Below are 10898 nucleotides of genomic sequence, written 5' to 3' on the forward strand. Positions count from 1 at the left end.
ACCAGGCTGGCCTCGAACTCAGAAATCCGCCTGCCTCTGCTTCCCAAGTGCTGGGATTAAAGGCATGTGCCACCACTGCCCAGCCACACTTGTGTCTTTACCAGTATCCCCATGTATGCTGCTCTACTTCCATATCCATGTAGACTGCTGATCATCGACATCCATGTATTCTGATGTGCTAGTACATACATGGACATTCTAATACTAGGCTATCAGTGTACACTGCTCTATATCTGTGCTAGGACTTTACACTGATAAAACAACCATTTTTGGTGCTGACTTCCATATTCACTCTGTATTTTCCATCCCTGCTTTACTCCTAGACATGTGTGCACAGCTATTCTAGTACAGGCATGTGCTTAGCTGACAAGTAATTCTGTCTGCTTTGTTGTAAATGTCCATCAGTTTTCCCTGTGCTAGTAGTACATGGGCTTTTTATTTTTTCAAAGATGCCAGTGTTTTAGAAATAGATGTATATTCGGTGCCCTACTTGCTCATTCATGTGCAGTGATGTACATCCTGCTTCTCTGCTCTACCCCTGAAACCTAGTTCTAGTTCAGGCATGGGCAGAACTGTACAAGTACTTCCACCTGCTTTGTTGCTAATGCACAGCAGTGAACAATGCAGGAGCAGTGCATCAGCTTTTGCCTGTGTGTTCCAGTCGAAAGCTTCCTTGAGTACTGATGTCCTACATGCATGTGTCCTGTTATCAAATTATATTCTTGTGTTGCTCTGTAATAGTACATCTCTGTCTGGCTGTACTCGGGTATCCATGGGTGCTGCCTTAGGAGAACATGCACGAGCACTCTAGGAATATCAAAACGGTGTCCATTCCTTTACTTGTATTTCCAAGTGTGCAGCTACACTAGCTTACTGGTGTGGACTGCAGTGCATGAGCATCTGTGAGTTATGATGTGCTAGTGAAGACATGGAAACCTGTTGATAGACCCAATGTGCATTGCTGCACTTCGGCGCTCGTACTTCAATGCCTGCAAGCGCGGCTATAATACTGTTCTCACACAGGCTTCTTTTTGGTAAAGCTATGATCACTGTTATAGTATGTTTGTGTGTGGTGGTTTGGAAGCACTCATTCTTGCTTCTGTCATGTCTTTTCTTCCATTTACACTGTGTTCTTGTCCATCCTGGTGAAGGACTATACTCCTAAAAACATGTGTACTGCTGTTCTAACTACGACACGTCGTTCAAAGCTGCTCAAGAACACCCATGTGACTCCTCGTAAATTCACACCCATAGATGCACAAGTACATTGGGCTTGTTGGTGTTTTTGTCTTTGGCTTTTGCGAAGACACCCTTGTGTAGTGTTCTATGCCTGTGTACGGCTCCACTGGCAAATTTGTGCATACTAGTACAAATTCATGGACCAGTCCATTCTTGTTTGCTCCTATGTCTCGCGCGTCTATGCGTCCACAGGACCTGCTGTAGTACTACATTTGTGTACATTTGTGTAATAATTTCTATCTGGCTGTTGTCATGCATTTATATGTGCTGCTCTAGGAGAACGTGCGTGATCATTCCTGCAATATTGAATCCGTGCGTGCCCCTTTACTTCAGTTTCCGTGTGTGTTGCTGTACAGGCATTTCTGTGAGGACTGGTGACAATAGACATCGATGTGCTCTGATGTGCTGGTGAGTGTGTGGCCATCTGATAGCAGGACATCCGTGTATATTGCTCTAATCCTGCACCAGAGTTCCAATGCCCGGGGGTACTCATGTAAAGATATTCTCATGTGTTCTGCCCTTCGGTACAGCCATACTGACTTCTGTTACAGTGCATCTCTGTGTGTGGCACAGTAGTACAACCTTTCTTGCTGTTGTGTGGTTACTTCCATTTGGAGCGAGTAGTTATCCATTCCAATACACTACTCTACTCCTAAACCTGTGTGCACTGATGTTCTTGTTCAAGCACGTTTGGGAGTTATACAGGTACGTCTGTGTGCTTCATTGTAAATATGCATCAGTTGATGCTGCATTAGCAGTACATTGGTTTTTGGAAAGACAACTCTGTAGTGTTTTAGTACTTTTCTGTTACTACGTTCCTTTGCGACAGTGTATTAGTATATCCTTGTATGCTCTTGTCTAGTTCTCCCGTGAGAGCTAAAGTTATAAATCCATACTTCCTGCTGAAGCGCTATGCCAGGGTGTGTTTCTGTACTAGTGTATCTTTTAGCCTCATACTAGAACAATATATGTGCTGCTTCATGAAAAGTTCATGATCACTGTAGCTGCCTACAGCCACACATATGAATGGGTCATCTGGAACGGGAGTCAGGGTCTGAAAAATTAAGGGTATCGGAAATGCGGGAAGGGGTTTGAAAAAATTAGACAAACACATGGTGTGCTTTCAGTCTGCCATCCTTAATTGAATTTTCTTTGTTACAAGCAAACAGGCAGATAGGTAAAGCAAAACCTCTCCCCCAAGTCCATCAGCAACTTGGCCCAATCAGCAGCTTCATCTTCAGTCTCTGGAGGCAGGACTTCTGGCGTAACAGGCACTTGTAGAGAGGCGTGGCTATTAGCAGGAGGTTGGAGAGAGGTGTGGCTATATGTGGCAAGGCGAGGCGGGGTCTGACATAATCAGCCCTCAGCTGTAAGAGGGTCACAGATCACTCCCAAAATTTCAAATCCATGCGTGTTTCTTTAATGTCTTTCCATGTAGGCTGCTGTTCACAGACAACAGTGTGTTGCAATGTGCTAGTAAACACATGGACACACTGATCATGGCTGTTATCATTGTGTGTTGCTTTATTTTGGCACACATACTTTAAGGTCTAGGTGTAACAGTCTTATCACGTGTGATGCTTTCTAGCAGACCTATGATCACTCCTATTACATCACATCCGTGAGACCCACTAGGAGTACAAGCACTCTTGCTGCTGGACTGTTACTTCATTGCACCATGCTTCATCCTACTTCTCTGCTCTACCCCTAAAACCTAGTTCTTGGGCGGAGCTGTACAAGTACATCCACCTGCTTTGTTGCTAATGCACAGCAGTGAGCAATGCAGGAGCAGTGCGTCAGCTTTTGCATGAAACACTTTTTGTGCAGCGCTTTAGCAATAGATGTGTGTGTGTGTGGTTCTCAACTAGTTCATTTGTGTGCAGCGATGTTCTGCTATATCCATGGTTGCTCCTGTCTAGTGCATCCCAGAGTGCTGGTGTTGAAAAGCCGTGAGTCCTGCTGTAGTGTTACATCCCTGTGTGTTCCAGCATTAGTACATATTATAGGCCTGTCTGAGGATATCATGCGTGCTGCTTTGCAAGAACAGGCGTGATCACACCTGCAATATTGAATCCATGTTGACTCCTAGGCTTGTATTTCCATGTGTGCTGCTGAACTAGTTCACCTCTGTGGACTGCAATTTATGGATATCCATGTGTTCTGATATGCCAGGTAAATACATGGACCTGCTGATACTAAGGTGCTGAGGACCAGCCTCAGCTTGGTTAGAGTCCTTAGGAAGGGATGTTTAGGAGCAGTGGAAGAAACATCTCAAAGTCAGTGATGGGTGCAACCTGACAGCTCTGTGGTCTTCTTGAGATAACCCTTTAGACAGCTCTCTAAGTAGCTCGTGGGTTTTCTGACCATCAGAAAACCTGTTCTACAAAATTCTAAAAGAGTTGTGCTAGATCTCTAGATAGCTCAGCTCTTGCAGATGAAAGCCCAGTCTTTTATTTGCATATCAGTTTAATCATTTACCCCAGGTCCCCTTTTGATTATCCCACAAATCAACATTGTTTGACTTTAGCCCCTTGATTCTTAGGAAAAGACAGCAAGTACACTTATAACAAAGCAGGTCCTATGCAGTTCATTGGGCACAGCTCTTGTGGTTGTCAAATGGAGACATAGAGGCTAGTTTTATGTGAGAAAGTTAGCTTTCTGTTTTCCAATCCCTTCACTGCCTAAGCTTGGCTGTCCTGGAACTTGCTCTGTAGACAGACCTTGAGCTAGGAGATCTGTCTGTCTTTGTAAACACAAACAATAAGCTTAACTGGGTGGGATCCTGCCCTGAGCCCATCACTCCCTCACTTCCTGGTGCCTCTTTATTACTTGAACCACATGAACCTTGTTTTTTTAAACTATCCCTTTTTATTTACTGATTTATTGGTACAGCTACCTCTGTTCTTTCAGGTCCGTGAAAGCCCTCATACAACTCATATTGCATCCTTATATTTTGCATAGTTGAGAAATCCCGCTTATACATTCTTAAACTATGTTTTCAGAGTTCTTTCCCACAGCCTTAAGGGCTGTCCTGAAGGTCACAGCATCACCATTTTGCTGAGGAACATTAGACACACCCTTGCCTCCTGGAATTGTGCTGTTTCTGATTATTATGGAGTCATTAACCTTGGTAGAGAGAACATTCCCGAAGGAGGAACATGAAGTAAAATATATACAATATTGTACAAACAAGCTTAATGCCTACATCAATTGTCCACACATGAGGAAACCCATGCCCTGATGGCCATGTCATGCTGTTGCCTCTGCAGCCATGTTGTACCAAACACTAGGGTATCAGTGTGCACTAGAGTGTCAGTGTCAAGGTGCAGTGCTACAAAAATATTCTCATCTCGGAAATCAATGATCACTGCCATTCCAGTACATCCATGTGGTCAACACTAGTATTATGATGGTTCTTCCTTCTGTCCCTTTACATCCATTGCAGAGAGTTCTTGCCCATCCTGGCTCACTGCTCTACTCCTTAATACATGTCTGCTTCTGTTCTTTTGGATAAAAACCAGAGCTCCACAAACACATCCATGTGCTTTGCTGTAAATGCTCATCAGTTTACACCGTAGTCATAGTACATCAGTTCTTGCCAAGCTGCCATTTTATAGCACTTCAGAAATAGACGTGTGTGTGTGTGTGTGCATGTGTGTGTGTGGGCTGCTGTACAGATACACTCATGTGCAGTGATGTACAAGTGTATGCTCCGGCCTTGTACTTCCTAGAGCACTGATGCTGTAAATCCACGAGTCCTGCTTTAGTGTCACATTTCCGAATGTTTCTGTAATGGTACACCCATTTACAAAACTGTACTTGGACATCCATGTGTGCTGCCTTACAAGAATATTCCTGATCACTCCTGTAATGTTGAATCCTTGTGCACCCCTTTACATGCCTTTCCATACATGCTGCTGTGCTAGCACACTTCGGCGCCCTGTGTTCTGATCACTAGCACTAGGACATCAGCATGCATTGCTCCGCATCTGGTCTACCGCTCCAGTGTCCAGGTGAGCTGCTCTGACAATACTCACACGTGAGCGGCTTTCTAGCAAATCTGTGTTCATCCCTGTGGCAGTCCATCTTTGTGAGCTGCATTTTTAGTACAACCGTTCTTGTCACTGTGCCCTTACTGCCATTGTACTATTTAACTGTCCACCCAGCTGCACTGCTCTCATCATAAAACATTTGTGTTGCTGATCTAGTTCAGGCATGGGCAGAGCTGTTCAAGGACGTCCTTCTGCTGTGCTGCAAACGCACAGCAGTGTTTGATGCAGCAGTAGTACGTTGGCTTTTTTGCAAACACTGTGCAGTGCTTTCGTAAGAGTACATTTATGTACAGTGATGGACTAGGGTCTCCGTGTGTACATATCTAGAACTTCCATGAGTATGATGGCATACAATCATGAGTCTTGCTGTAGCATTATGAATGCCTTTCTGTAACAGTACATCTCTTGATAACTGCAGTCATACAGCCATGTGTGCTGCTCAGTGAGAACTTGTGCGATCACTCCTGTAACACTGAATCCCATACATCCCTTTACTAGCATTTCTGTGTGTGCTGCTGAACCAGCATACCCATGTAGGCTTGCTGTTCACAGACACCCATGTGTCCTGAGTGTTACTTAATAGATGGATACCCCATGTTCACCACTCATGTCCAGGTACATTGCTGTAATAATAGCCTCACGTGCCCTGCTTTCTACTGACTCCGTGATCACTTCTGGTACAGTACACAAACTTCTGCGTTATCCCTTCAAAGTCTAGGTACACTGCTCTTATGGGATTCTCCTGTGCGCTGCTTTCTAGAAACCTGAGATCTCTCTATTACAGTACATCTGCGTGCTGTGCTTTGGTTGTAAAGCCATTCTGCTACTGGGCTGGTACTTCCATTTTTCCTGTGTACCCTTATATGGAATGACACTGCTAGGCTCCAAACCATGCACACTTATCTTCTAGTTCAGGTATGTGCAGAGCTGTGCTCTATGTTGGCGGTTCAGTGTCCAAGTGTGCGGCTCTAATAAAATTCTCATGTGCACTAGTTTTTAGCAAATCTATAATCCCTAGTGTTCCAGTGCATCTGTGTACTGCATGCTAGTAGTACAACCTTTTGGGCTGCTGAACCATTTTACTCACATTTGCACTTGTCCGTCTTGGTGCCCTGCTCTATTTCTAAAAACACATGCCATTCTGTTCTGGTTCAGATATGTGCAGAGCTCTACATGTACGTTCACCTGCTTTGTCGTGAATACAAATGAATTTAGGCTACAGTACAGTAGCAGGGCAATGCATGCCAGTGACCTTGCATCTCTGCATCCATGCATTTACTAATTGGCAGAACCCAAGCACAATAGTCCTCATGGGTGTTATAGTAGAGCAGCACACAAGAAGTACAGGGAAAAAAAAGACACACAGATTCAATATTAAAGAAGTGATCATGTATGTTCTTGCAAAGCAGCTGTACGCAGAAGTACTATTGCAGACACACACACATACACATACACACACACATGAGTGTATGTTACAGCAGATCTCACAGATCATGACATCGGCACTCTGAAACACAGAGGTACTAGATAGGAGTACACGAGGATACACCAGTACATCACGGAACATAAATGTAGCAGTAGAACCCTGAACACACATCTATTACTAAGATATGATGCAACAGCTTATCTGCGAAAACAGATGTACAATTACCGCAGTGTAAAGTGAAGGACATTACAGCAAGGCAGAGAGATACACTTGTACAGCTCTGAATACGCAAGGGCTAAACCAGCAAAGCGCTTCTTAGGGAGTAGAGGAGTGGATGGGGATGGAAGACCACACGGTGCTAATGGAGGTAACAGCACAGCAAGACGAAAGGTTTCAGTATTGCATCACAAGAAGGTTTGCTGGAGAGCAGCGATTGGAGGTTTAGCAGAAAGCAGCACACATAAGAATATTATAGGAAGCCGGGTGGTGGTGGCACATGCCTTTAATCTCAGCACTTGGGTGGCAGAGGCAGATGGATGTCTGAGTTCGAGGCCAGCCTGGTCTACAGAGTGAGTTCTGGGACAGCCAGGGCTATACAGAGAAACCCTGTCTCGAAAACCCAAAAAAAAAAAAAAAAAATTATAGGAGTGCAACTGAGCATGGAAGTACCATTGCAGAAGCAGAAAAGTGCACGCCCATGTCTTAATATCAGTGTGTCCATGTATTTACTAACATGCCATAACACATTGATGCTTGTAAACAACAGTCGACAAAGGTAGGTTTGACTAGCAGCACACACGGAAATGCAAGGTCAGGAGTGCACCCTGACTCACTAGCATAGATTATGCATGTCTCCTAAAGCAACCTTCATGAATGTCCATGCGTGGCCATACACAGGTGTACTATTGCAGAAACACACCCAAACACAGTACTCAGCAGTACCCATGGGAGTTTTAGACAGGAGCACACAAGGACAAACCCAGGACGTCAAGCACACCGATGTACTAGTATGGTACCTCACACGCATCGTACAAACAAAGAACCACACAGTGGCATCCTGACCGACAGCAGTGTAACACGACTGCAGCGTGAAGCGAAGGGTATGCACCGCAGAGCGTGTGGATGTACTTGCACACTCGGAACATGCATGAGCTAGAACAGCAGTGCCTGTTTTCAGGAGGAGAGCAGTGCTGGGAGCTGAACAAGCTCACAGTACTAATGGAAGTCGTGGCACAGCAGCAATAATGACCCTGAATGAAAGGCTTCGGGGTCATCCTCCATCACTGCCCCAAGAGATGCTGTCACCTAGTGCAGCTCTGGCTCAAGCAAAGCGGTCAGTTACAAAAAAGGAAAGCAGGAAGCAGTGTGGAACAATGACAGAGTTCACGGGCCAAGCTGTTCTCTGCACTGAGGTGAGGCAGGATTTTACTGCGGCTGGGGCTGTCAATCGAAGAGAAAGGCATTGGGAACCCTCAGTCCTGAAAATGAATGCCAGGTTGTCTCTGGTCAGAAGTTGAAGGGAAGTGGGTCTGTAGTTTCTTTTCTGCCTGCTGTACAGGCCCCAAGCCTGTAGCGGAGGAAGTATTCACGTGAACAGCAAATAAATAAATAAATAAATAAATAAATAAATAAATAAATAGGGGGTGGGGGTAAAATCAAGACGGCCATGGCCCTTCCTGTCCACCCCCTGACCATGCAGCAGTGTAGCAGGCCCACTGTCTGCATGCAAGGTGTTAACTTCTCACCATGCCGTACCCGCAGGCTTTGGATGTGTTGCCCATGGCTCAGGAGCTCTCCTTGAGAAAGCACGCCTCTTCTGGTCAAAGGTCTTCAGAGCTTGAGATCCAAAGAGCAGTGGAAAAACTAGATTCCCCATCACTTGGCATCCTGGGGTTCAGAGTTGTGACCCCGTTCAGCACCAGACTGCACCCTCTTCCGTTTCTGGCCCCTAGTTTGAGTCTTATGCAGGTAGTTCTGAACCTGAGAAGGTGAGGGACTGGGTCTGGGCTAAACGTGATGGTGTTAGAGCCGTAGTTCTCAATCTTCCTAATGCTGTGACCCCTTCAAACAGTTCCTCATGTTGTGGTAACCCTCAACCATAAAACTATTTTTGTTGCTATTCCATAACTGTAGCCTTGCTACTGTTATGAATTGTAATGTAAATACCTGTGTTTTCTGATGGTCTTAGGTGACCCCTATGAAAGGGTCATTCAATACCCAAAGGGTAATGCATCCCCATGGGTTAGCGGAACTGGGCTCCAGCCAGAGGGTGGCAACCAAATTGGGAGCACCCTCTATTTATTTTAGACATATATTTAATAATTAAAGATATAGAAAACATCAAACTGCAAGTCCTGCCCTTCATTTCAGGTCATCTAGAATCATGATTATCAATCTGTAGGTTGCCACCCCATTGGTGTCAAATGACCCTTCCACTGGAGTCACATGTCAGATGTCTTCATATCAGGTATTTATCATTTATAACAGTAGCAGAATTACAGTTAGGAAGTAACGACAAAGATGATTTTATGATTAAGGATCATTACAACACAAGGAGCTGCATTAAAGGGCCACAGCCTTAGGAAGGTTGAGAACCACTGCTCTGGCAAAGGGAGGGAGGAAATGCCAATCTCCCTTACTAGGCATGTCATTGAAAGTCTCCAGAAACTTCCAGAGCCCAGCTGCAAATGAGAATGCCTCTCCTGTGAGCAGAGCACAATGACCACCTCTGGGATGCAGACCCTAGAGCTCCCCAGCTCCTGCCTTGGGTGGCAATGTCCCCATCTTCCCTCTCTCAGAGCCTGACTTCACTTCTCGCCCCCCACCCCCAGCCTACTTCTCTGCCTCCGTTCTGAGTACTCCACCCCCACACAGACTCTTAGGCTAGGCATGGAACCCCATCTCCCCAGAGGTGGGAGAGAAAGACTACCAGTGGAGATGGTATTAATTAAAAGCTCACAGTGACTGCTTAGCTAGTGTACTAGCCAGCCAGGGAAAGGCAAAGCTGGGCTGTGCTTTGTAGCTAATGTCGCCCCTTCACCGGGGACCCATTCTAAAAAATGTGGGCTCAGCTTGTCAACTGTACAATAGTGGGTAGAATTAATGGCTCATTAGTGATTGATTCCCTAGCCAAGCCTTAATTTCTTACTGTAAAACTCCATTCCTAAAACTGGATTAAATCTTTTTAGAGTCTTGTCTATAGAAGCTATGGCTCCCTGCTACCTTGAGCAGGACAGCTTCTTTATGACAGGTACATTGGTGACCCTCAAGCCTGAGATTCCCCAAAGACCACCCCGGCTGTCCTGCCATCTGCCTGTGTGATCTCAATCACAATATTTCAGTATCATTTACATGCTCAGGGTCTAAGTGCCTCTCTCTGTCATAACTCCACTACAGATGTTTCAGTTAGGATTTTATTGCTGTGAATAGACATCATAACCAGGGCAACTCTCATAGACGAAAACATTTAATCAAGGCTGGCTTACAGGTTCAGAGGTTTAGTCGGCAGAAAGCATGGTGGAACTCAGACAGATGTGGCACCTGAGAAGCATCTGAGAGAGAGTTCTACGTCTCGATCAACAGGCAGCTGGAAGAAAGAGTGACAATGGGTCTGGCTTGAGCATCTGAGACCTCAAAGCCCGTCTCCTGTGACACACTTCCTCTAACAAGGCCGCACCTCCCCCGACAAGGCCATGTCTCCAATAATGCCACTCCCTATGGAGTCTATGGGGGCTCATTTTATCCAAACAGCCACAAAAGACTTGTAAAATATAGCAGGCCATTTAAAACCAGCTCCCCTCTGCTTTGCACGTGTTAGAAGATGTGCTTGTGTTAGTGGGCTCTGAAGGAACTGTCCAGTAAGCTCCCTGTACAAAGGAGCCTGCGAGAGATTTTTCCCAATTTTAGCTACTTCTGAATTCTAAGGTCTCGTTTTCTAAATTAATTATTTTTTTATTGACCCTGGTTGGGGTTTTAGTTTTACACCTGCTAGTTTTACACAATCTGGAGATTTTGCAAGGCATGATGGGAGTGTATTGATAAGAGTCTCAACACTCAAGGAACATGGGCCTCAGGGTGTGAACTAGAACCCAGAAGTTCAGATTTAATAATGCGTCCTCACTTGTCCATCTGAATATCCCACAGAGCATCCAGAACAAATGTGTTCAGATAAACACTGCTCC

This window comes from Mastomys coucha, unplaced genomic scaffold, assembly GCF_008632895.1.
Source record: "Mastomys coucha isolate ucsf_1 unplaced genomic scaffold, UCSF_Mcou_1 pScaffold13, whole genome shotgun sequence".
Classification (NCBI taxonomy): Eukaryota; Metazoa; Chordata; class Mammalia; order Rodentia; family Muridae; genus Mastomys; species Mastomys coucha.